This window comes from Ursus arctos, unplaced genomic scaffold, assembly GCF_023065955.2.
Source record: "Ursus arctos isolate Adak ecotype North America unplaced genomic scaffold, UrsArc2.0 scaffold_15, whole genome shotgun sequence".
NCBI lineage: Eukaryota > Metazoa > Chordata > Mammalia > Carnivora > Ursidae > Ursus > Ursus arctos.
This window is the reverse complement of record NW_026622819.1, coordinates 22,568,559-22,593,823: the sequence shown is the minus strand read 5'-3', so window position 1 is coordinate 22,593,823 and position 25,265 is coordinate 22,568,559.

Here is a 25,265-nt window from a genome sequence, read left to right as displayed (position 1 = left end):
TTTTTCTTTTTTCTTTTTTTTTAATCTTTATTGTTTGTTACAATCTCAACCAATTACAATAGAGGCTTTTGTTCTAATTTTTTTAAAAGAAACTTCTAATGAGCCCTGGTCATTTTCTTATCTTTAAAAACAGGGAAATTAAAATATTGTTTGAAAATGCTGCATATATAGATGGGGCTTCTTTTTTGTGGTCTTTAGAGGTACCATCTGCCTGAACCATTTCACTGGGGAATTTTTAATGTCAGAATTTTTAGTCTTTTTTTTTTTTTTTTTTTTTTTGAGCAGGTAAGTTTTTCCAGTTTGGAAGAATATATGCTTTGCTAACTGCACTGAAAAAATCTAGAATTCTAGCAGGGAAAGAAACCGGTGGGTCTTAATACTCATAATATTTGATATGTAAACTTTCCTTCAAACCATACCTGTTATCTGCAGTCCATAGCCTTTTATTACCCTCTTCAGAGAATAATGTGTAGTCTTCTGTGATAGAGAAGTATAATTGTCTCCAGGCTGCATGGAATGGAGCAGGTGAAGGGTAGGTATAACTTCCATTCAAATAAATCAATCTTCTTGTTAATCACATCAGGTTCACCCTCACTTCCGGGTTTATTTGTAACAGCCATTCCCAGATACTTATGGGGGTTCAATCCCACAAATCCAATTGCTCCTCAACTTTTCACAGCTGACTTAATACTGTGCTTTTTGGTTTACTAACTAAGACACTATTTATGCACTTTCCAAAATGTCGTTGATTTTTTTCCTCCCCTATTTCCTTTTTAATTTAGTACTTAAAACTTTATTGTTTTAGGAGGATTCTGTGTTTGTGGAAGTTAATGAGTGCTTAGTCGGCCATGATACTCTTGGATGTCTCCTGTAACATTTATAACTTTATATATTATGATATTCTTGTATTTTCTTCATTTTTGCTTCAACTTCCATGTTACTCAAGTTAGCAACATTTTTAACTTTACACTTTTTTTTAAATAAACTCTTTACTTTGGAATAATTTTAGGTTTACAGAGAATTCAGTCAGCAGAGTAGATGATGTGTGATCTTGAGGTTGTGCGTTCAAGCCCCATGTTGGGTGCAGAGCTTACTTAAAGAACAAAAATAAATACACTAACATTTATGTATTATACTAAAGGTACAATACTTTTGTCACTTTCCTAAATATAGGCATACCGTGGAGACATTATGGGTTTGGTTCCAGACTATCACAATAAAAAGAATATTGCAATAAAACCAATCAAATAACTTTGTTTCCCAGCACATATGAAATTTGTGTTTATACTATACTGTACTCTATGAAGTATACAATAGTATTGTGTCTAAAAGATGTATACATATATGTGTGTGTGTATATATACACACACACACTTTAATTAAAAAATACTTTATTGCTAAAAAATGTCAACCATTATCTGAGCTTTCAGAGTCATAATAATCTTTTGGCTGGTAGAGGGCCTTGCCTCAATGTTAATGGCTGCTGACTGATCAGATTGGTAGTTGCTGATGGTTAGGATGGCTGTGGCAATTTCTTAAAATAAGATAAAAGTGAGATTTCTTACATTAACTGACTCTTCCTTTCACATATGATTTCACTGTGGCACATAACACTGTTTGATAGCATTTTACCCACAACAGAAACTCTTTCAAAATTGCAATCAGTCCTCTCAAACCCTGCCACTGCTTTATCAACTGCATTTATATAATATTCTAAATTCTTTGTCGTCATTTCAACAATGTTCACAGCATTGTCACCAGGAGTAGTTTCCATCGCAAGAAACTACTTTCCTGAGGGGAGGAGTTAAGATGGCGGAGGAGTAGGGGACCCCTTTTTCAGCCGGTCCCGTGAGTCGAGCTGGATAGGTACCAGACCATCCTGAACACTCACAGAATCAGCCTGAGACGCAGGAAGATGCATCTGGATCTCTACAAATGAACATCTTCAGTGCTGAGTATTGAGGTACGAAGCAGGGAGCCATGAACCACGCACAGATATCGGAAGATAAACGGAAGGGGGAGGGAGCTGCCATGTTCCGGCGCCGGGAAGCGGTAGCCACCTGCACTGGGGAGCTGGCAGACTCAAGGACGGCACCCGCGAGAGAGCGGACTGAGACCGTGAGCCGGGAGCGCGCGCCACCAGACTGAGGGCCGGAGCTCCAGAGCATGTGAACCACACTGAAACGGAGCTCCAGAGTGTGTGGAGGCGGCTGGCAGCTGGCGGCTGGCGGTGTTAGAAACACAAAGGACGGAGACGCACCGGCCCTGGAAGTGAGGGCTGGGATGCCGGGTGTGGGGCGCACATCCCTGGATGCTGCAAGGTTGAACAGCACCAACAGTAACAGAGTTAAAGTGCCAGAACATCAGTGGAGAACGGTCCGCGATCCCTCTGTTCTGAGACAGAGGCTGAGATTCGGCAACTGCTCCTCTGACTCTCAGAAGAGGCACAGCAAACTGCCAGGGAAAGCTGCCAGAGAACAAAAGCCTGGAAATACTGGCTCACAGTGTGCCCATCCCCATCCCCCCTCACAGGGGACACGGAGACCCTACCCAAACAGGGTTGCCTGAGTATGGGTGCGGCAGGCCCCTCCCCCAGAAGGCAGGCTGAAAAATCAAGAAGCCCACATCCCTAAGGTCCCTATAAAACAAGGGTGCACGGCCTGGGTCCCGGTCAATAATTTGGGATCTGGACAACCCCGCAACCTCTCCTCATCAGAGTAATGAGAAGGAGAAATCCCCCCCAGCAAAGAAAAGACAATGAGTCTGTGGCCTCTGCCACAGAACTAATGGATATGGATATAACCAAATTATCAAAAATGGAGTTCACAGTAACAATGGTCAAGATGATGTGTAGACTTGAAAAAAGTATTAACGACAATGTTTTTGAGAATATAGAATCTCTAAGGGCAGAAAAGAGAGCGAATCTGGCAGAAATTAAAAATTCTATGAGCCAAATGCAGTCAAAACTAGATGCTCTGATGGCCAGGGTGAATGACGCAGAAGATGTATCAGCTAATTGGAGGATGGGTTAGTAGAAGAGAAAGCTAAAATAGAAACTTGGCTCAAAACAATCCAATCTCAAGAATGTAGGTTACGGGAGATTACTGACTCAATGAAACGTTCCAATGTCAGAATCATCGGCATTCCCAAGGGGGTGGAGAAAAACAGAGGTCTAGAAGAGATATTTGAACAAATTGTAGCTGAAAACTTCCCTAATCTAGCAAAGGAAACAAGCATTCATGTCCAAGAGGCAGAGTGGACCCCTCCCAAGCTCAACCATGACAAACCTACACCACATCATGTCATAGTGCAAATTGCAAATATTAGATCCAAGGAACAGTATTGAAAGCGGCCAGGGCAAAATTTCTCATGTACCAAGGCTAGGCATCAGAATTACATCAGACCTGTCTACACAGACCTGGAATGAGAGAAAGGGCTGGGGGGGGGGGCATTTTTAAAGTTGTTTCAGAGAAAAACATGCAACCAAGGATCCTTTATCCAGCAAGGCTGTCATTCAGAATTAATGGAGAAATAAAGATCTTCCAGAATTGCCAGTCATTGACCAATTTCGTCACCACGAAACCAGCCCTACAGGAGATATTAAGGGGGTTCTATAAGACTAAAACGGCCCCAAGAGTGATACAAAACAGAAAGTCACAATCTATAGAAACAAAGACTTTACAGACAACATGGCATCATTAAAATCATATCCTCAATAATCAGTCTCAATGTAAATGGCCTAAATGCTCCCATAAAACACCACAGGATTGCAGATTGGATAAAAAGACATGACCCATCCATTTGCTGTCTACAAGAGACTCATTTTGAACCTAAAGATACATCCAGACTGAAAGTAAAGGGATGGAATACCATCTTTCACGCCAATGGACCTCAAAAGAAAGCTGGGGTAGCAATTCTCATATCAGATAGATTGGATTTTAAACTAAAGACTATAGTTAGAGATAGACACTGTATTATTCTTAAAGGATGTATCCAACAAGTGGATATGACAATTATAAATATATATGCCCCCAACAGGGGAGCAGCAAGATACACAAGCCAACTCTTAACCAGAATAAAGAGACATATAGATAAAGATACATTAATAGTAGGGGACCTCAACACTCTACTATCAGCAATAGACAAATCACCTAAGCAGAAAATCAACAAAGAAACAAGAGCTTTGAATGCCATACTAGATGAGTTGGACCTCATAGATATATATAGAACACTACACCCCAGAACAACAGAATACTCATTATTTTCTAATGCCCATGGAACATTCTCAAGAGTAGACCATGTTCTGGGTCACAAAACAGGTCTCAACCAATACCAAAAGACTGAGATTATTCCTTGCATATTCTCAGACCACAATGCTTTGAAATTGGAACTCAACCACATGGAAAAATTTGGAAGAAACTCAAACACTTGGAGACTAAGAACCATCCTGCTCAGGAATGACTCGATAAACCAGGAAATCAAAAATCAATTTAAACAATTTATGGAGACCAATGAGAATGAAAACACAGTGGTCCAAAACCTATGGGACAATGCAAAGGCAGTCCTAAGGGGAAAATACATAGCCATCCAAGCCTCACTCAAAAGGATAGAAAAATCTAAAATGCAGTTTTTGTATTCTCACCTCAAGAAGCTGGAACAGCAACAGAGGAACAGGCCTAAACCACACACCAGAAAGCAGTTGATCAAGATTAGAGCAGATTCAATGAATTAGAAACCAGGAGCACAGTAGAGCAGATCAACAGAACTAGAAGCTGGTTCTTTGAAAGAATAAATATAATTGACAACCACTGGCAAGACTTATCCAAAAGAATAGAGAAAGGACCCAAATTCATAAAATTATGAATGAAAAGGGAGAGGTCATGACCAACACCAATGAAATTGGAAGGATTATTAGAAACTTTTATCAATAGCTTTATGCCAATAAATTAAGCTATCTGGAAGAGATGGAGGCCTTCCTGGAAACCTATAAACTACCAAGACTGAAACAGGAAGAATTTGATTTTTTTAAACAGGCCAATTAATTATGAAGAGATTGAAACAGTGGTTAAAAACCTTCCAAATAACAAAACGCCAGGGCCTGATGGTTTTCCCGGGGAATTCTACCAAACATTCAAAGAAGAAATAATACCTATTCTCCTAAAGCTATTTCAAAAAATAGAAACAGAAGGAAAGCTACCAAACTCATTCTATGAGGCCAATATTACCTTGGCCCCAAACCAGGCAAAGAACCCATTGAAAAGGAAAATTACAGACCGATTTCCCTAATGAATATGGATGCCAAAATTCTCAACAAGATCCTTGCTAATAGAATCCAACAGTTCACTAAAAGGATTATCCATCATAACCAAGTGGGATTCATCCCTGGGATGCAAGGGTGGTTCAACATTCACAAATCTATCAGTGTCATAGATTTTATCAACAAGAAAAAAGCCAAAAATCATATGATCCTCTCAATACATGCAGAAAAAGTATTTGACAAAATACAGCATCCTTTCCTGATTAAAACCCTTCAGAGTATAGGGATAGAGGGTACATTCTTCAATCTCATAAAAACCCATCTATGAAAAGCCTACAGCAAATATCATTCTCAATGGGGAAAAGCTGGAAGCCTTTCCCTAAAGATCAGGAACACGACAAGGATGCCCACTCTCGCCATTATTATTCAACATAGTACTAGATGTCCTTGCAACAGCAATCAGACAACAAAAAGGGATAAAACTTATCCAAATCGGCAAAGAAGAAGTCAAACTGTCTCTCTTTGCAGATGACATGATACTCTATATGGAAAACCCCAAAGACTCCACCCCCAAACTACTAGAAGTTATAGAGCAATTCAGTAATGTGGTGGGATACAAAATCAATGCTCAAAAATTAGTTGTATTTCTATACACGAACAATGAGACTGAAGAAAGAAATTAGGGAATCCATCCCATTTATAATAGCACCAAAAATCATACATTATCTTGGAATTAACTGAACTGGAGACATAAAGGATCTATATTCTAGAAACTACAAATCACTCTTGAAAGACATTGAAGAAGACACAAAAAGATGGAAAAATATTCCATGCTTATGGACCAGAAGAATTAACATAGTTAAAATGTCCGTGCTACCCAGAGTAATCTACACTTTCAATGATATCCTGATCAAAATACCAATGACATTTTTCAAAGAACTGGAAGAAAAAGCCCTTAAATTTGTGTGGAGCCAGAAAAGGCCACGAATTGCCAAGGAATTGTTGAAAAGGAAAAACAAAGCTGGGGGCATCACAATGCCGGATTTCAAGCTGTACTACAAAGCTGTGATCACAAAGACAGCATGCTACTGGCACAAAAACAGACACATAGACCAACGGAACAGAATAGAGAACCCAGAAATGGACTCTTGGCTCTTTGGGCAATAGTCTTTGACAATGCAGGAAAAAACATCCAGTGGAAAAAAGAGAGTCTCTTCAATAAATGGTGCTGGGCAGATTGGACAGCTACATGCAAAAGAATGAACCTTGACCACTCTCACACCATACACAAAGATAAACTCTAAATGGATGAAAGACCTTGATGTGAGACAGGAATCCATCAAAATCCTAGAGGACAGCATAGGCAGCAACCTCTACGACATCAGCCACAGCAACCTTTTTCATGACACATCTCCAAAGGCAAGAGAAACAAAAGATAAAATGAACTTGGGGACTTCATCAAGATAAAAAGCTTCTGCACAGCCAAGGAAACAGTCAAAAAAACTAAGAGGCAGCCCACGGAATGGGAGAAGATATTTGCAAATGACACTACAGATAAAAGACTGGTATCCAAGATCTACAAAGAACTTCTCAAACTCAATGCATGAGAAACAAATAAACAAATCATAAAATGGGCAGAAGATATGAATAGACACTTTTCCAATGAAGACATACAAATGATAACACACATGAAAAAATGTTCAAAATCATAAGACATCAGGGAAATTCAAATCAACACCACATTGAGATACCACCTTATGCCAGTTAGAATGGCAAAAATTGACAAGGCAAGAAAAACTATTGTTGGAGAGGATGTGGAGAAAGGGGATACCTCCTACATTGTTGGTGGGAATGAAGGTGGTACAGCCACTCTGGAAAACAGTGTGGAGGTCCCTTAAAAAGTTAAAAATTGAGCTACCCTATGACCCAGCCATTGCACTACTGAGTATTTACCCCAAAGATACAGATGTAGTGAAGAGAAGGGCCATATGCACCCCAATGTTCATAACAGCATTGTCCACAATAGGTAAATCGTGGAAGGAAATGAGATGCCCTTCAACAGATACTGGATCAAGAAGTTGTGGTCCATATATACAATGGAATATTACTCAGCTATCAGAAAGAATGATTTCGCAATATTTGCTGCAACATGGACGGCACTGGAGGAGATAATGCTAAGTGAAATAAGTCAAGCAGAGAAAGACAACTATCATATGATCTCTCTCATCTATGGAACATAAGAACTAGGAAGATCGGTAGGAGAAGAAAGGGATAAAGAAAGGGGGGGTAATCAGAAGGGGGAATGAAACATGAGAGACTATGGACTCTGAGAAACAAACTGAGGGCTTCAGAGGGGAGGGGGGTGGAGGAATGGGATAGGCTGGTGATGGGTAGTAAGGAGGGCACGTATTGCATGGTGCACTGGGTGTTATACACAACTAATGAATCATCGAACTTTACATCAAAAACCAGGGATGTACTGTATGGTGACTAACATAATATAATAAAAAAATTATTATAAAAAAAATTCCTTGCTCGTCCATAAGAAGCAACTCCTCATCTATTAAAGTAGTATCATGAAATTGCAACAATTCAAATCTAATAATGAAAATTTTGGAAATATTGTGAGAATTACCAAAATGTGACACAGAGACACAAAGTGAGTAAAGGCTGTTAAAAATATGGTACCAATAGACTGTCTCAACACAAGTTTGCCCCAAACCTTCAATTTGAAAAAAAAAAAAAAATGCAATGTCTACAAAGTGCTATAAAGCCAGGTGCAATAAAGTGAGGTATGCCTGTATAAATTCCTTTCTTTCCATAGGAATATTTTAAAGTAGCTTCAGATACTTGAATAGACTGTTTTTGGCATCAACGTTATATGGATTCTCTTTCCTTACATTCAACTAATTCTTTAAAACCATTATAAATTACAGCTCAGTGCCTTCATATTCATTTTGTTTGGTTGTTTTTGTTATTTATGGAGGTTCTATTTGCCCTATTCTCTACTAATGGAAATATGACCATTATGTTTTGAAAACGTCATGTTTACAGTAGTTTCAGTCATTAAACCTATTACACAGAATCCTTTTTATTTCTGGAGGTACCCACCTGTGGATGTGTCATATGGAATCACTACTCACACCCACCCCTTTTATTCTTCTTATAATTATGTATGTCTTTAAACATAATTCATTAGTTTTTTCATTTTATGATATTTTACATACATTTTTGTTTATTTTTGAAATTTCACGCCATTTTTTTTTCTCTAACCCAGGCCTTCCCTGATTATTAATGAATTTTTGTGATTTTAAGTATTCTAATGTAACAGAAAGCGGTAGAGTTTATTAGATTTTACTAACAGTAAAACATGTACCTTTGGCTCATTCAAAAGGCTGAAGTGACAGGGATTAGACAGTAGCTGTTTTCCAGAAATAATCCCGTGATCTGACATTTATGGCCAGGACAGCTGGTGTAGTCTAGTTCCTTATGTCAGGAATAATTTGGTATTTATGTGGCACTTCACATTTTCAAAATGCTCTTCAATCATTAATAAAACATTTCCCTTGACATTCCTGTCAGAGAGGTCAGAATAACTACCAGTAACGAAAACCACTTAATAACAAAATGGTGAAAAAGTTACCATAATCCTCTTTGTTTCTTGGTGTTAATTTTCAAGCATGTAAAATCTGAGCATTTATTAAATCCACTGACTACACTGCATTAAATTCCATGAATTTACAATAAGGATGCGTTACTATAAAATATATTCAAAAAAAGCTTAAGAAGCCATACCTCCCCTTTCAAAGGCAGGCTGAATTCAAGGAAGTCTACTAAAAACATATAATAAATTCTATTAATTCAGAGAGGAAAAAATTCTAGAATATGTTGGATTAGCAATGTCTTGCCCCGAATTGAATACTGAATGTAAGAGAGTTTGATTAGAAGTTAAAGTCATATGTGAGAAAGATTGTTGTCTCTCAAGTACGCTTAATGAAAACATTAATCAACATTTTTCAAATAGATAATAAAAAATAGTAGGCAATATACCGAAATGTTTTCAAAGTAAGATACATCTGGCAAACATATGTTCTTGTGCTTAGTTACCACAAAATAAAATTGTTACCAGTTAACAAATGATTTTGTGGGGTATGTGTGTATGTTAGTGTCCTTGTAAGGTTTTTTTTTGTTTTTGTTTTTGTTTATTTTTATACCATCTTCATAAAAAGACCATGGAAGTACATCCTTTATTTGTACTCTCTGAAGCTATCAGGGTCTGTTTTTTGTTTTGTTTTACTTTTATTTAAGGGAAGGTAATCAACATTTATTTCTAAATAGAAATAAAAATATTCAGAATTTTTTCTTCCTTGATACATTTTTTGATAAATTTATTTCATGTTCATTTCATATTTTGATATGAATTCACTTGTCAAAAAGTGATACTACCAACATATTATTAATATATGTATTTGTGAATGTTAAATCCACTTTTTTATTCCTTATATTATATTTTCTATTTGTGATCAGTCTTTCTTACAGTGTTAACTTATTAGTTCTTTCAAATAACCAAATTTTGGCTTTTAAATATTTTTCTGTTTCAAGTTTTTTTTTAATGTCAGATATAAAATATTTTAGGCTTTGTTGACCTATACAGTCTCTCTTGCAACTACTCAAATCTGTCATTGTAGCATGAAAGCAACCATGTAATACATACATGAGTAAACATGGCTGTGTTCCAATAAAGCTTTCTTTTAACAAAAATTTCATTGTTGTTCCAAATCAAGTAAATATTTGATAACAGGAGTATCACTGTTTGGGCAATAAGTCTTCTTTGAAGAATCTCTGGGCAACATGTCACATTATCTCCCTCAATTATAAAAGGAAAAACTGGCAGGAGTTGGCTTAAAGGTGGACCACAAAGTTTCTGGCATAATGAGAATTAGATCATGTAACTTTCTTAAAAATTTCCTCAAATAACCACTTGCTTCTCATTTTTAATTAGAGTAAAAACAATCTGCTAACTATGGTCTACAAGACTCTACATAATGTAATTTCTTTTGACCTTGAGACAATCTGCCTCATTGTCCACTTTTTTGTCACACTACATGTTCTTTCTGTCTTAATACATCTGTTCCATTCCTTTGTCAGGGCCTTGGCTCCTTTTGTCCTTCTGACTGGATAGTTCTTCATAGCTCTACTTATCTGGCTTGGGGCAGTGTAGTGTAAAGCCTAGGGCCACCCCTCTGCTACCAGATCATTCTCATATTTCATGATTTGACACCTCAAAATAGTCTTTGTAACATTTTACTCCTCTGCTTCCCCCCGCCCCCAGTAATAATCATGGAGTGAAAAGAATTATAATGGTCAGGAAACAAATGCAGATAATAAATACTTAGGGAGCATCTGGGTGGCTCATTCAGTTGAGCATCTGACACTTGATTTGGGTTCAGGTCATGATCTCAGGGTCCTGAGATCAAGCCCCATGTGGGGCTCCATGCTGGGCAGGAAGCCTGCTTGGGTGTCTTTGTCTCTCCCTCTGCCCCACCCTCTGGCTCTCTCACGCTCAATCTCTCTTACAAAAACCCTTAAATATGCATGTAAAAACATAAATTAGAAATTAAAACAATAATGATTTCATTGTAAGAAGGAAAATAAGAAATGGAGTAATACTTTTTTTAAGTTACAGTATGTAGTTCCTGAAAAAAAGGGAGGAAAATAAAATATAAAGACATCAGCATGGTCATGGATGCCAGCATTATGACCAACTGCTTGTGGACTTTTAACACTAAACCTGCCTGTTCACAGACCCTACTAACTAGCCTTCCCAGAATCTCTGGCTTGGCCTGACTGGTAAAGGGATTTCTCTGTCAAAGCCAGTCTATCAAGACTGGTATTGGTGACTGATCCTTCAAATGTGAAGACATCCATGCAATTATACAAAGATCAAGAAGTACCAGGGAAACACAATGTCACCAAAGGAGCAAAATAAATAAAATATCAGAAGAGCTTTACTTATTGAACTACTTTCGGGGGGTGGGAGGAGAGCTGTACAATTGTTTTAAGGATGCACAGTGAACCACAAGAGAAAACAGATGACTAACCAAAATCAGGAAAATAACATCTAAACAAAATGAAAATTTCAACAGAGAAATCATTTTAAAAAAATAAACACAACAAACAAGACCCAAACAGAAATTTCTAGAGCTGAAGAATACAGTGACTGAGATGTAAAATTCAATAGAAAATTTCAATAGCAGACTTCATCAAATAGAAAAAAAAAGTCAGTAAATTCTTGATAGGTCCTTTGAAATTATCCAGTTAGAAAAATAAAACAAAAAAGATAAAAAGAAATGAAGCAAGTCTATGGGACTTACAGACCATGATTAAGTGAACCAGTGTATGCATCCAATGAGTACCAGAAGAAGAAAAAGAGAAAGGGTAGAAGGCTAATTTGAAGAAATGCTGGTTGAAATTTTCCCATATCAAAGAGGGAAATGGACAAGCAGATTCTTGAAGCACAAAGGACAAACTAAGGGAAGTCATCACCATTTATAAGAAGTCTTAGAATTCTTCATGTTGAAAAAAATGATGCTAAACAGCACAAGAAAGCCCATGGAAGGTAAAGGTATTTAGTCAAATTCAGAATACTCTTAATAATGTAAGAGTAGTAAGTATATTACTTTTATTCCTAGTATAAAAGTTGAAAGATTAAGAATACCTTTAACTGAGGTGCCTGGATGGCTCAGTTGGTTAAGTATCTGACTTAATTTCAGCTTAGGTTGTGATCTTAGGGTTGTGAGATCAAGTTCTGCATCGGCTCTGCACTGAGCATGGAGCCTTCTTAATATTCTTTCTCCTAGGACACCTGGGTGGCTCAGGCTATGATTCCAGTGTCCTGGGTTCGAGTCTACCATCAGGCTCCTTGCTCAGCAGGGAGCCTGCTTCTCCTGCTTCCTGCTGCTCCCCCTGCTTATGCGCTCTCTCTCTCTGGAAATAAATAAATAAAATCTTAAAAAAAAAAAAAAAAAGATCCCCTCTCACTCTCCCCTGACCCTCCCCCTCTCACACTCTTGCCCTCTACCTCAAAAAAAAAAAAGTGTAAATTCTGATATTAATTTAAAAAGTCAGGGGAGAGGGCATAAAACTTTAGATTTTTTGCATGTGATTATAGTTAAGTTTTCTTAAATTTTTTAAATTTAAAATCAAGTAGCCAACACATAGTATATCATTAGTTTTTCATGTAATGTTCAATGATTCATCAGTTGAGTATAGTTAAGTTCTTCACAGTAAGACACTGTTATAACTATAAGAAGTTTTATGTAAGCCTTATGGTAATGACAAAATGGAAACCTACAATAGTTAGAAAAAGGAAAAGAAAAAAATTAATGTCTATCATTACAAAAAAAAAATCAAATCACAAAGGAAGACAGAAAGAGAGGAAAACAGGAATAAAAGAACTACAAAATAGAAAACAAAATGACAATAAGTCTTTTCAATTATCTACTAATTACTTCAAATGTAAGTGAACTAAACTCACCAATTGAAAGATACATAGAGAAGAAGTGGTTCAAAATGGCAGTGTAAGAAAACCCTAAACTCACCTCCACCCACAGACACACCAACTCTACAACTACCTTTAAATAATTCCCACTGAAAAAGAACTGAAGATTAGCTGAACAGATTTCTCCACAAGGGATAAATGGGCCACATCAAGACATGTAGAAGAGGCAGAGTCACAATCTTACCAAACCCCCCCCCCCAATATGGTGATTCACAATAGGGAAGAATCATACTGGTCCAGAGTCTCTCCCTGAAAAATGAGGGATTTGTGCCTCAACTGGGCACCCTAGCCCTTGAGACCTGCAATAGAGAAGGCCCCAAAAACATGGATTTGGAAACCAATGAAGTTTATGTCTAGGGGATCCAGGAGGCTGTGTGAATCTGGGACACTTCTTTTGAAGAGTTTGCATACAGACTCATTCACTCCAGGACCTAGAGCAAAGGCAGTGGCTTGAGAGGTAACTGGATTATATATGAAGAACATTTAGTCGCTAATCTTAAAGTGCCCGCCCAAGGGCAAGAACAAGGTGAGACTTTCTTTGGGGATGAAGGCACTGGGAAGTACAATCCTTGTACTCTCTGCCTACCTTGTTAATGCAGGTGGATGCATGCAGACAAAGCCTCACTAAAGTATGGTCATGTCCCACACCCAGCCCTCTTCCTTGCATCACTAAAGCTGAAGGCAATAGGATGGATGAATGCAGAGAGAATTTCAAGAGAGATAAAAAAATATATATAGGAAAGTACTAAAAGGAGTCACAGAGCAAAATAATACAATGATTGAACTGAAAAATAGACTAGCGTGGTTCAACAGCAGACTAGATGAAGGAGAAGAACAGATCAGTGACCTGGAAAACAGGGCAGTGGAGCTCACCCAAACAGGGCAGTAAACAGGAAAAAAAAAAAAAAAAGAATTAAAAAAATAAATATAGCTTAAGGGACCTATGAAACAACACCAAGCAGGACAACATATTATATTATAGGGGACCCAGAAGGAGAAGATTGGGAGAAAGGTACAGAAAACTGGTTTCAAAGTAATGACTGAAAATTTTCCTAACCTGGGGAAGCAAACAGACATCCAAATCCAGGACACACAGAGAACTTAAGTAAATGAATCCACACCAAAACACATTATCATTAAGATGTTAAAAGTTAGGGGCATCCGGGTGGCTCAGTCAGTTAGACATCTGATTCTTGATTTTGGCACAGTTCATGATCTCAGGGTCATAAGATCAGGCATGGAGCCTGCTTGGGATTCTCTCTCTCTCTCCCTCTGCTCTTTCCCCACCCCACTCATGCTCTCTAAAAAAATAATTAAATTTAAAAAATTTAAAAAATGAAATGTTAACAGTTAAAGAGAATCTTAAAAGCAGCAAGAGAGAAAGCAATTTATCATGTATAAGGGAATCCCCATCAGACTGGCAGCTGATTGTTTTCAGGAGCTCTGCAGACTATAAGAGAGTGGCAGGATATATTCAAAGTGCTGAAAAGAAAATATTTCAACCAAGAATACTATGCCCAGCAAAGTTATAATTAAGAACTGAATGAGAGACAATTTTCCAGACAAGCAAAGGCTAGAGGAGTTTATCACCATGAAACCAGCCTCACAAGAAATGTTAAAAGGACATTTTTAAGTTGAAAAGAAAACGCACTAATGAATAACAGCAAAACATTAAAGTAAAAATCTCACCAGTAAAGGCAAACATACAATAGGGGTGATGGATTAACCTCTTATAATGCTAGTATGAAGGTTAAAAGACAATGGTAGTAAAATAAATTATAATAATTAGTTAAGGGATACAAAAAAAATTTTTAAAAATGTAAAATATAATATCAAAAACAAAATGTGGGGAAAGAGAGCAAAAATGTAGAGTTCCTAGAACGAGTTTAAATTTAAGTTGCTATAAAGTTAAAATACACTGTTAACGTAAATATAGACTCATATATGAACCACATGGTAACCACAGAGCAAAAGCCTATAGTAGATACACAAAAGATATGCCAAAGGATCTAAACATAACACTAAAGGAAGGTATCAAGTCACAATAGAAGACTGCAATAGAAGAATATAACAGAGAAGAACTAGAAAAAACATCCAGAAAACATGAAGAAAATGGCAAAAAGTACAAAACTATCACTAATTACTTTAAATGTAAATGGGATGAATTCGCCAACCAAAAGACAGAGTAGCTGAATAGATTAAAAATAAAAGAATTACTTATTTGTCACCTACAAGAGACACAATTTAAATCTAAAGACACGGACTAAAAGTAAAGGGATGGAAAAAAACATTCCATGCAAATACAAATGGAAAGAAAGCTGCTATAGTTATAAATATGAGACAAAATAGACTTTAAATCAAAGACTATAATGAAAGACAAAGAAAGGCATTACACAGTGATAAAGGGGTCAATCTAAGAAGAGGGTGTAACAGAAGCACCCAAATAGAAGCACCTAAATATATAAAGCAAATATTGATAGACCTAAAAGGAGAAATTAACAATACAATAATAATAGGACACTTCAATACCCCACTTATATCAATGGATAGATCATCCAGACAGAAAATCAATGAGGAAATATCAGCCTTAAAACACATAAAGATACATCTGAACAGATTAACTATATATATATGTGTGTGTATATATATATATATATATATATATATAGTTATTGTATATTATTTTATTATACATATATGTGTATAATATATATATATATATATAGTGAGAAAAAGAAAGACTCCCAAAATAACAGAAGGCATTTTTCCTCAAGTGCACATGAAAAATTCTCCAGAATAGATTTTAGGCCACAAAACAAATCTCAAAAGAGTTTTATGAAGATTGAAATTGTATCAAGCATCTTTTCTGACTACAACATGAACCTATAATCATTACAAGAAGAAAACTGAAAAGAACCACAAATATGTGGAGATTAAACAAGAGGTTACTGAACAACTACTGGTCATAGAAGAAATTAAAGGAGAAATACAAAAACACCTAAAGACAAATGAAAACAGAAATACGATATGCCAAATTTTATGGAATGTAGCAAAGGCAAGTTCATCACTATACATGTCTACCTCAAGAAACAAAAGAAATCTCAAATAAAGAAGGAAGGAGAAAAGAACAAAGCCCAAGGTTTATATAATGAAGGGAAAAGTAAAAATTAATGCAGAAATAAATGAAATATTGATTAAAAAGATGGAAAAGATTAATGAAACTCAGCTGGTTCTATGAAAAGAGAAACAAAATTGATAAATCTTCAGCTAGAGTCACCAAGAAAAAAAGAAAAGGCTTAAATCAATAAAATCAGAAATGAAAAAGTACAAGTGATTTTACAGATATACAAAGGATCAAAGAGATTAGAACAATTACATGCCAACAAATTTGACAACCTAAAAGAAATGGATAATTTCCTAGAAACATACAAACTTCCAAGAATGAATTATCAAGAAATAGAAGATCTGAATAGACTGATTATTAGTAAGGAGATTGAATCAGTAATCAAAACCTCCCAGCAAACAAACATCCAGCACCAGATGGCTTCACTGACAAATTCTACCAAAGAACTTAATATCTATCCTTCTCAAAGTCTTCCAAAAAATATAAATGAGGGAAATCTTCAAACTTATTTTATTTTATGAGGCTAGCATTACCCTGATACCAAAACCAGACATGAACACCTCAAAAAAAAAAAAAAAAGAAAAAGAAAAAAGAAAAGAAAATTACAGACCAATATCCTTGATAAACATAGATGTACAAATTCTCAGCAAAATACTAATGAGCCAAATTCAAGAATACATTAAAAGGGTCACACAGCATGATCAAGTTGGATTTATTCCATGGATCCAACGATGTTAAAATAGTCACAAGTCAGTCAATGTGATACACTGCATTAAAAAAAAAATGAAAGGTAAAAATTATATGATCATCTCAAATCTATTGAAAAGCATTTGACTAAATTCAACATTGTTTATGATAAAAACTCAACAACGTGGATAGAGAGGGGATGCACCTCAACAAAATAAATGTCATATATGGCAAAAGTACAGCTAACCTTGTATTCAGTGATGAAAACTAAAAGCTTCTCTAAAATAAGTACGAAACAAAGATGCTTAGTCTTACTACTTTATTCAACACAGTATTTGGAAGTTCTAACCAAAGCAATTACACAAGAAAAAGAAAAATAATGCACCCAGATTGAAAAGGAAGCAGTAAAAGTATCACTAATTGCAGATGACAGGATTCTATATATAGAAAACCCTAAAGACTACACACAAACACACACACACACAATAAATGAATTCAGTAAAGTTGTAGGATACAAAACAAATATGCATAAATCTGTTGCATTTCTATACACTAATAACAAACTATCAGAAAGAGAAATTAAGAAAATCTCACTTACAATTGCATCAAAAAGAATGAAATACTTAGAAATAAAGTTAACCAAGGAGGTAAAAGACATGAATAATGAAACTGTAAGATATTGATGAAATAAATTGAAGACAGAAATAAATGAAAAGTCATTCCATGTTCACACACTAGAAAATATGATATTGTTAAAATGAAATGTCCATACTACTCAAAGCAATATACAGATTCAATATAATCCTTGTCAAAATTCCAATGGAAAATTTTATAGAGCTAAAACAAACAATTCTGAAATTTTTATGAAACCACAGAAGTCCCCAAATATCCAAAGCAATCTTGAGAAAGAAGAACAAAGCTACAGGTATCACACTTCCTGATTTCAAGCTATACTACAAAGCTATGATAATCAAAACAGTATGGTATTGTCCTAAAATCAGACGCATATATTAGTGAAACAGAATTGAGAACCCAGAAATAAACCCAACCGTATATGGTCAATTTATGACAAAGTAGGCAATATTATACAATGGGGAAAGGACAGTCTCTTCAAAAACCATTGTTCAAAACAATGGATAGCCACGTATAAAAGAATGAAACTATACCAGTATCTTACCTCATACAAATAAATTAAATAAAAACAGACTAAAAACTTGGACATAGGACCTGAAACCACTAAACTCTTAGAAGAAAACATAGGTGCAAAAGTACTTGACATCTGGTCTTGGCATTGAATTTTTGGATCTGACTCCAAAAGCAAAGTCAACAAGTGAACTGCATCAAATTGAAAAGCTTCTGCGCAACAAAGGAAACCATCAACCAAATGAAAAGGCCACTTACTGAATGGGGGAAAAAAATTCAAGTCCTATATCTGATAGGAATTAATATCCAAAATATACATAGGACTCACACAAATTAATAACATAAAAAGCCAATCTGATTAAAAACTGGTCAGAAGAATGAACAGATTTTTTTTTTCCCAGAGAAGAAAAACATATGGCCAACACATATGATAAAATATTAGTTATTGGGGAAATGAAAATCAAAGCCACAAAGAGATATTACCTCAACACCAGTCAGGATGACAACTTCAAAAAGACAAATAGCAAGTGTTAGAGAGGATGTGGAGTAAGGAGAAACCTCGTGTATTATTGGGAATGTAAATTCGAGCAACCACTATGGAAAACAGTATGAAAGTTCCTCAAAAAACTAAAAATGGAAATATCATATGATCCAGCCATTCCACCTCTGGGTATTCATTCAAAGAAAATGAAAACACTAATTCAAAAAGATATGTGCTCTTATATTCATCGCAACATTATTTATAATTTTCAAGACATGGAAACAACCTAAGTGTCCATCAGTGGACCTTTGTCTCATTACCTTGACTTGATTGTGCCACCAAGGAGGAGCACAGCTCAAATCTAGGCTCTGTCATTTTCAACAATATGATTGTGAGAAAGATTTTAACTCTCCATAAATGAGAAAATTTGTTCTCATATGATTAGTGGGAGGAATACATATATACATCTATTTCTAAGTATTTATAAACATGAATATATTTGTATACTCATGAATATTTATACACATATATGTATTATGTATAAAAATATACATATATACAGACAATCTGGATTATTTGACCACTATATAATTCCACTTCTTAATCACTCTCATAATGATATCCTCTTTTAATTTTAGTTAGCAGTTATCACTACATGAAATTGTATTTATTATATTATGTCTGTATCATTATGATAGAATAATCATTATAGGGCATATCCAATTATTTATCTTACTCTTTATGGCATATGCACTGGAAAGCAATCTTTAGCAGTCCTTAGCTGTCTTTTTTTTTTTTTACTGCAATTTAAAATGTATATAAAGTATATAGAGAGGATAATAGAATCATATAAACACCCAGGGCAATAGCTGTGCCATTTGTGGCTATGGGAAATATTGGAAGCAGTCCTGGTTGTAAAGGATAAGAGTTTCTTTTGGACCTGGTTAAAATATCACTAAGGAGAGGATCAAGAAGATATCAGAGATGGAGGGATGAAACCAGGCATGAGTGCTGGTGCATTATTTAAGGAGAAACAGGTTATAGGAAATAAGACCTCAACCAGGTGACAAGCTGATGAGAGTTTTAGTCAGAAAAAATATTCCATTTGGCTTAGCAGCATGAAGGTATTAACAAGTGCGATGATGGATTTGTAAGAATGGAAACCTTAAAAGGGTAAAAGAGTGATAGATACAGAAGAAGAAGCTGTCTGAAGAAAAACATTTTCTAGAATAAACAAAAAGAACAACTCGATAGGGCCATGGGTGGAAGGGGATGTTCTATAAGGATGTTTATAAAAAAAAGAGCTGTAGGGGCGCCTGGGTGGCACAGCAGTTAAGCGTCTGCCTTCGGCTCAGGGCGTGATCCCGGCGTTATGGGATCGAGCCCCACATCAGGCTCCTCCACTGTGAGCCTGCTTCCTCCTCTCCCACTCCCCCTGCTTGTGTTCCCTCTCTCGCTGGCTGTCTCTATCTCTGTCAAATAAATAAATAAAATCTTTAAAAAAAAAAAAAAAAGAGCTGTAATAGTCATTAAGGTAGGACGTGTTCACAGGTCTGCTGAGCACTGGGAAAATCCCAAATGCTGTAAGTGTAAAATGCACACTAGATTTTGAAGATTTGAAAGGAAGAATATAAATTGTTTCTTAAGCATATTTTATATTGAGTGCATATCAATGTGACATGGTTAATATGTTGAGTTAAATAGATTATGAAAATTCGTTTAACATATTTTTTACTTTTTAACGTGGTTACATGTATGGCTTGCATTAGGTTTCTATTGCACAGGGCTGATATAAAATATATTTAAATGCCTGACTCACTTGAGGGAGAGAGAGGAAAGGAAGAGGAAAATAATTTCTCCGGAAATTTTAAGACAAAGGGAAGATGAAATTATAAATAAAGTTGATTGGGTTCAGTCTTTTAGAGAAAGCAGAGGATGCATATATATGCAAAAAAATCTTCCTGAATTACTGGGAGAAAGTATGAAAATTTCTGCATGTGGTATATGTGCAACTGTTTCAGTGGATTGCTTTTCTGTTGTTTGGATCTAAGACAGCAAGCTACGGTGGACATACACTAGGGTGGTCTCTCACGATAGCCATTCCCTTGTGTTCATAGCTTTTATAATCACTTCCTTTATGCATGGGTTGAATCTGTGACCTGCTTCTAGACAATATGACAAAGGTGAAGAGACACTGCCAATGTAATTCAATTCCCCAGTCTGTTCTATTAGAGTAATCAAAATGGAGATTATTTTGTGTTGGGCTGACTTAAATAGGTGAAAGCTCTTCAAAGAGGGACTGGGAAGTCCTTGAGATGAAATAATGCCCTTTCTGGTTTGATGATGTAAGAGTCATGCCAAGGAAGCCCACTCACCAAAAAACTGCAGGTGGCCTCTAGGAACTTTTAGCCGCCTCTAAAACCTGAAGAATGACCTCCAGCCTAGGAACAGAAAACCAATGCCTGCAGTTATAGTCATGAGAAAATGACTCCTACCAACAACCTGAACGATCTTTGAAGCAGATTCTTCCCTAGTTGAGCCTCCAAAATGAGAAGGTTGTCTGGCTGATAGGCTGATTATAACCTTTTGAAACCCTGAGCAGAGTAGCCAGTGAAGTCGTGTTCACATCCTTGACTGAAGAACTGTGAGACAATAAATGCAAGTTGTTTAAAACTGCCAAGTTTGTGCTTCCCCATATTGCAGCAACAGAAAAACGATACACAGGCTTTCCCCTTAAACAATTTGTATGGCGCACATCAGAGTTCTGGATATCTAAAAAGCTGAGTTCTAGTCTGAGATATGGCATTTAAAACTATTTTAAACTTCTCATTTCACTGCTGTAGATGTTTCCTCTTGTGCAAAAAAACAAATTTGGCCCAAAATTAAACCCTTGATTGTTTCCAACTCCAACATTCTATTATTTGATTTTGAGATATTCAGAAAAGGATTCTCTATCATCATTTTCTATAACTTTCAGAGCCTCATTAAAACTTGGCGCCACTTTTTTTGCAAATTTATACCATTCACAGACATTGGCAACAGACATATGTACAAAAAGTGTGCACTAAAGAATAAATAGTATGTTAAAAGTGTCATAAAATCCATTAGTTATTTTGTATATGGAAGTTTCCAATAATGACTTTTGAAGATCTTCTCAGAAAGAAAAATCTATTGATATTTTATATTAATCTCACATTTTTAAGGTGTTTAAAAACCTTTTGAGTTTTCTTTAAAGTAAATACTACCTAACTACGAAAATGGAATACAGATAGGAGGCATACAACACAAGATCTTATGTACATTTGACACAAGATACAACATTTGATACAAGATACAACTATTTTGTGGTCTCCTAAAATGGCCCAGAAAAACCTGCATCACATGGTACAGAAATCTGTCTCTGAGTCCTAGAAGTCGAGTCTGATCATGAAGTGGGACCGCTACTTTCTTCCCTTCTTGTATTTGTGTCAAATAATAGAACAGCTTAAATATTAATTCCAAAATTAATAGGAGGGTCTTTAAGAAAACTGTGTATAACACTTCATAAAAATTACTGGCAGATTTTGAAAATGGATTCTAGTAAATAATAAACTCATGATGGCAGGTATCTGGTAGGGTGGTGCAGAGCCTTATATATTCCTGTCAGAGTTAATATTTCCACTGATGATCCAGAAAAATAAGTAAAGCAGCCCACTAACCATATTTTCACATGAAATTACATTGAAAAAATGTGTGGAGAGAAAAGAAAAACAGTGTAAAACAAATAGACTGCGACAAGATCACAGCAATCCCCTCTAGTTGTTGACAGTATAAAACTTCAATCTAAAAGTCCTTCATACAAATCAGAGTAGAAATGAGTGCCAATGGGGTCACTGATTATTTCATTATGCGGAACTGAAAAAAGGAAAGGCTTGTGAGAAAGAAATATTGGAATGTGTCAAAATATGATTCATTATTGCACAAAAAGATAACAACACAAACATATTCAGGAAAAACAAATAGAAAGGAAACACATCAGTATTTTTTTTTAACTTGAGAATTAACTGTGAAATTTGAACAGATTTGCAAAAATTAAATGGCCTAGAGTATGAATCCGTTTGGGTGGGAAGAGGAACCACAAGGCCTGACTCAGTCGCAACATCACTCCTTATTCATGTTATATATAAACTAAAAAATGGCATCATTTTTCTTTTATGAATAAAGAACATTTTCTGAAAGTACAGCACATTTAACCCAAGTAGCGTTCTTCTCTAAATAAGGACTTTCTTGGGTTTGTTTCTACATTAAAAACATGTACTGCACTTTATTTTTCCCCTTAGGGAGGAATTTTTAATATATAGCTTCCTTTATCCTTTACAGGTATTTATAAAATGGAACTATACAACATCTTCTGCCCTCTTCCCCACAACATTCTTCCATCCTAATTTATATTCTTCCACAGAACAGTAACTTCATGCACATGGGTACACTTACTATGTGAAGAGTTGAACAAAGAGAGTGAAATATGTTTGAAAGTCTTCAAGAATTAGTAAGAGATATTTGTAATAAACCAAGCTCTACATTTTCCCAGCTATACTTCCCAGGGTAAGTTACTAAATTTCTCTGAATTTTGGTTTCCACAACTGAAAATGGAAACACTGACACATAACTCAGTGTGTAGTGAAACTCAAATAAGATAATATTGATGATAAAAAGTATTTAATGTACATGAATAGTATATAAAATATGATAGGAAGTAGATTTCATTCTCTCCAAGCAAAAATAGAGTAGGTGCTAGTCATCAATGGCCAAGGTGATAATTATCTCTATATCCAATTCCCTCCCCTTTTTCATAATCTGCTTCTGTCTGCCTTCTATTGTGAGCAAGTTGTTGATTTTATCTTGTCTCTTGCTCTTTCTTCATGTATCTAAAATTTGTAGCAAAACATGAGAGCCAAAGAAGCAGTTACTGAATTTTTCCCTTGTGAAAAGGTTTTTAAAGTTAAAATCTTGAAGATTAAAGGAAAATTAAAGTTATAAAGATGGAAACAAAACCTCCAATGATGTCACATTCTTTCTGTTTGACTTAGTATAAAACCACACAATCCAAACTTGCCTGTTTTGTGATAATCATAAAAAACAAAACAAAACAAAAAAACCCAAACCAAACAAAACCAAACAAAAAATCCTTGTTGGAATTCAAACCAGAAAATCTGAAGCAAGCAAATTTGAAGTAAGCACTATTAGGTAATAATTAAAGTTTCTCAATAGAGATACAAGAAAAGATAGGGGGGAAAGTAGATAAATATTTTAGCTCTTTTCTTCTACCCTTTAGGATTTAAGTCACTTTAAGGTGAAGTAATAAAAGTTGTCTAAATTGATTTATACAGTGATAAAACCAGACAAATTCTGTGATATTCATGCATTTGAATCTTTTGTAGGGAATCCATTAATCTTATATATCTCTCATCTTTTTTACAATAGTGCCTCTTGGTTAGTATCTATTGCGTGATGTTTTTGCTGACTAACTGAATTAAAAAATTGATGTTTTTGAGACAAACAATCTTAGGGTGGGTTAAAGCTGCCCTAATTTAGTAACTGTATGTTTTTGGATAATTATTTTATATTTCTAAATGGCATTTGCTCATTTACAAAATGATGATATTAGTAATTTTCAGTTCTAGATAAACCCTAAGCCAATTAAGGGTTGGATCTGATGAGGGGCAATGCAAAAAAAAGCTTATTGTAGCCTTCCCTATTTAACTAAATAGACTAACCAAATAAATCTATAAAATCTAACCTTGCAAAACAATGACATTTATTAGGGAGCAGTAAACAATGGGAGTACTGAGCCATAGTCTCAGCGTTGGGCTGAATGGCCATTTAAAGACACTTTTCCTTAACTTTCTGCCTGGATGATCTACCCATTGATGTAAGTAGGATGTTAAAGTCTTCCACTATTATTGTATTACCATCAACTTCTCTTTTTATGTGTGTTAAATTTTGCTTTATGTATTTAGATGCTAGTGTTGGGTGTTAGATATTTACAATTGTTGTATCCTCTTGTTGAACTGATCCCTTTATCATGATGTAATGTTTGTTACAGTCTTTTTTAAATGTCTATTTTGTCTGATATAAGTATTGCTATACTAGCTTTTTTTTTTCCACTTCCATTTGCATGGTAAATGTTTAATCATTTACTTTCAGTCTGCATGTGTCTTTAGGTCTGATCCAAGTCTCCTCTAGGCAGCATAGATAGGTCTAATTTTTTTTAATCCATTCTGTCACCAATAGGTGGGATTTTTAAAGCTAGAATGGTAAAACTGTTGCATAATGCAGTGATACCCATGGAAAGGAATATGTAGCTAAAAAACAGATGTACTCTGCAGATGGTATGTGTGATATACAACATATTGCATATTATAAATCAGTAGGCAAAAACAGAACTTTTGATAAACCATTATAGGATAATTGGTTTTCCATATGGCAAACAAATATAGTTAAATATCCATCTTACATTAAATATATTTTTTCTTTAAATACTTGAATATGAACAGCAAAATAATTTAGACAGAATATAATGTTAAGAAGTTAAGAATTTTTTAAACTGATAAAAAATAATTGTAAAAGACTAACAATTCTTAGAAAGAAAATGCAAATCGCTAACAAATGTGACAACACATTAGTATTTAGCACATATAAAGAATTTACAGAAGGTCATGAACAATAATTCAAAACCTATTTGAAGAATGAGTGAAGACCATCATGTAAATGTGAATTACATAATCAGAAAACCTAACAGCTAATTGAACATATGAAAACATGAAAATTTGATAAGTTCAAATTTAAACATAACTATGTCATATCCACTGTTATACAGAGAATAATACCCTAATACCCCAACAGTTTCTCCAATACAAAATATTGACACAAAGATAAAGAAATGGGGTGCTCAAAAATCACCTACATTTTGGAGAAGAGTTGGGTAACAAAGTTTAGTTAAATGTATATAGGCCCCATAGCAAAAAAAAAA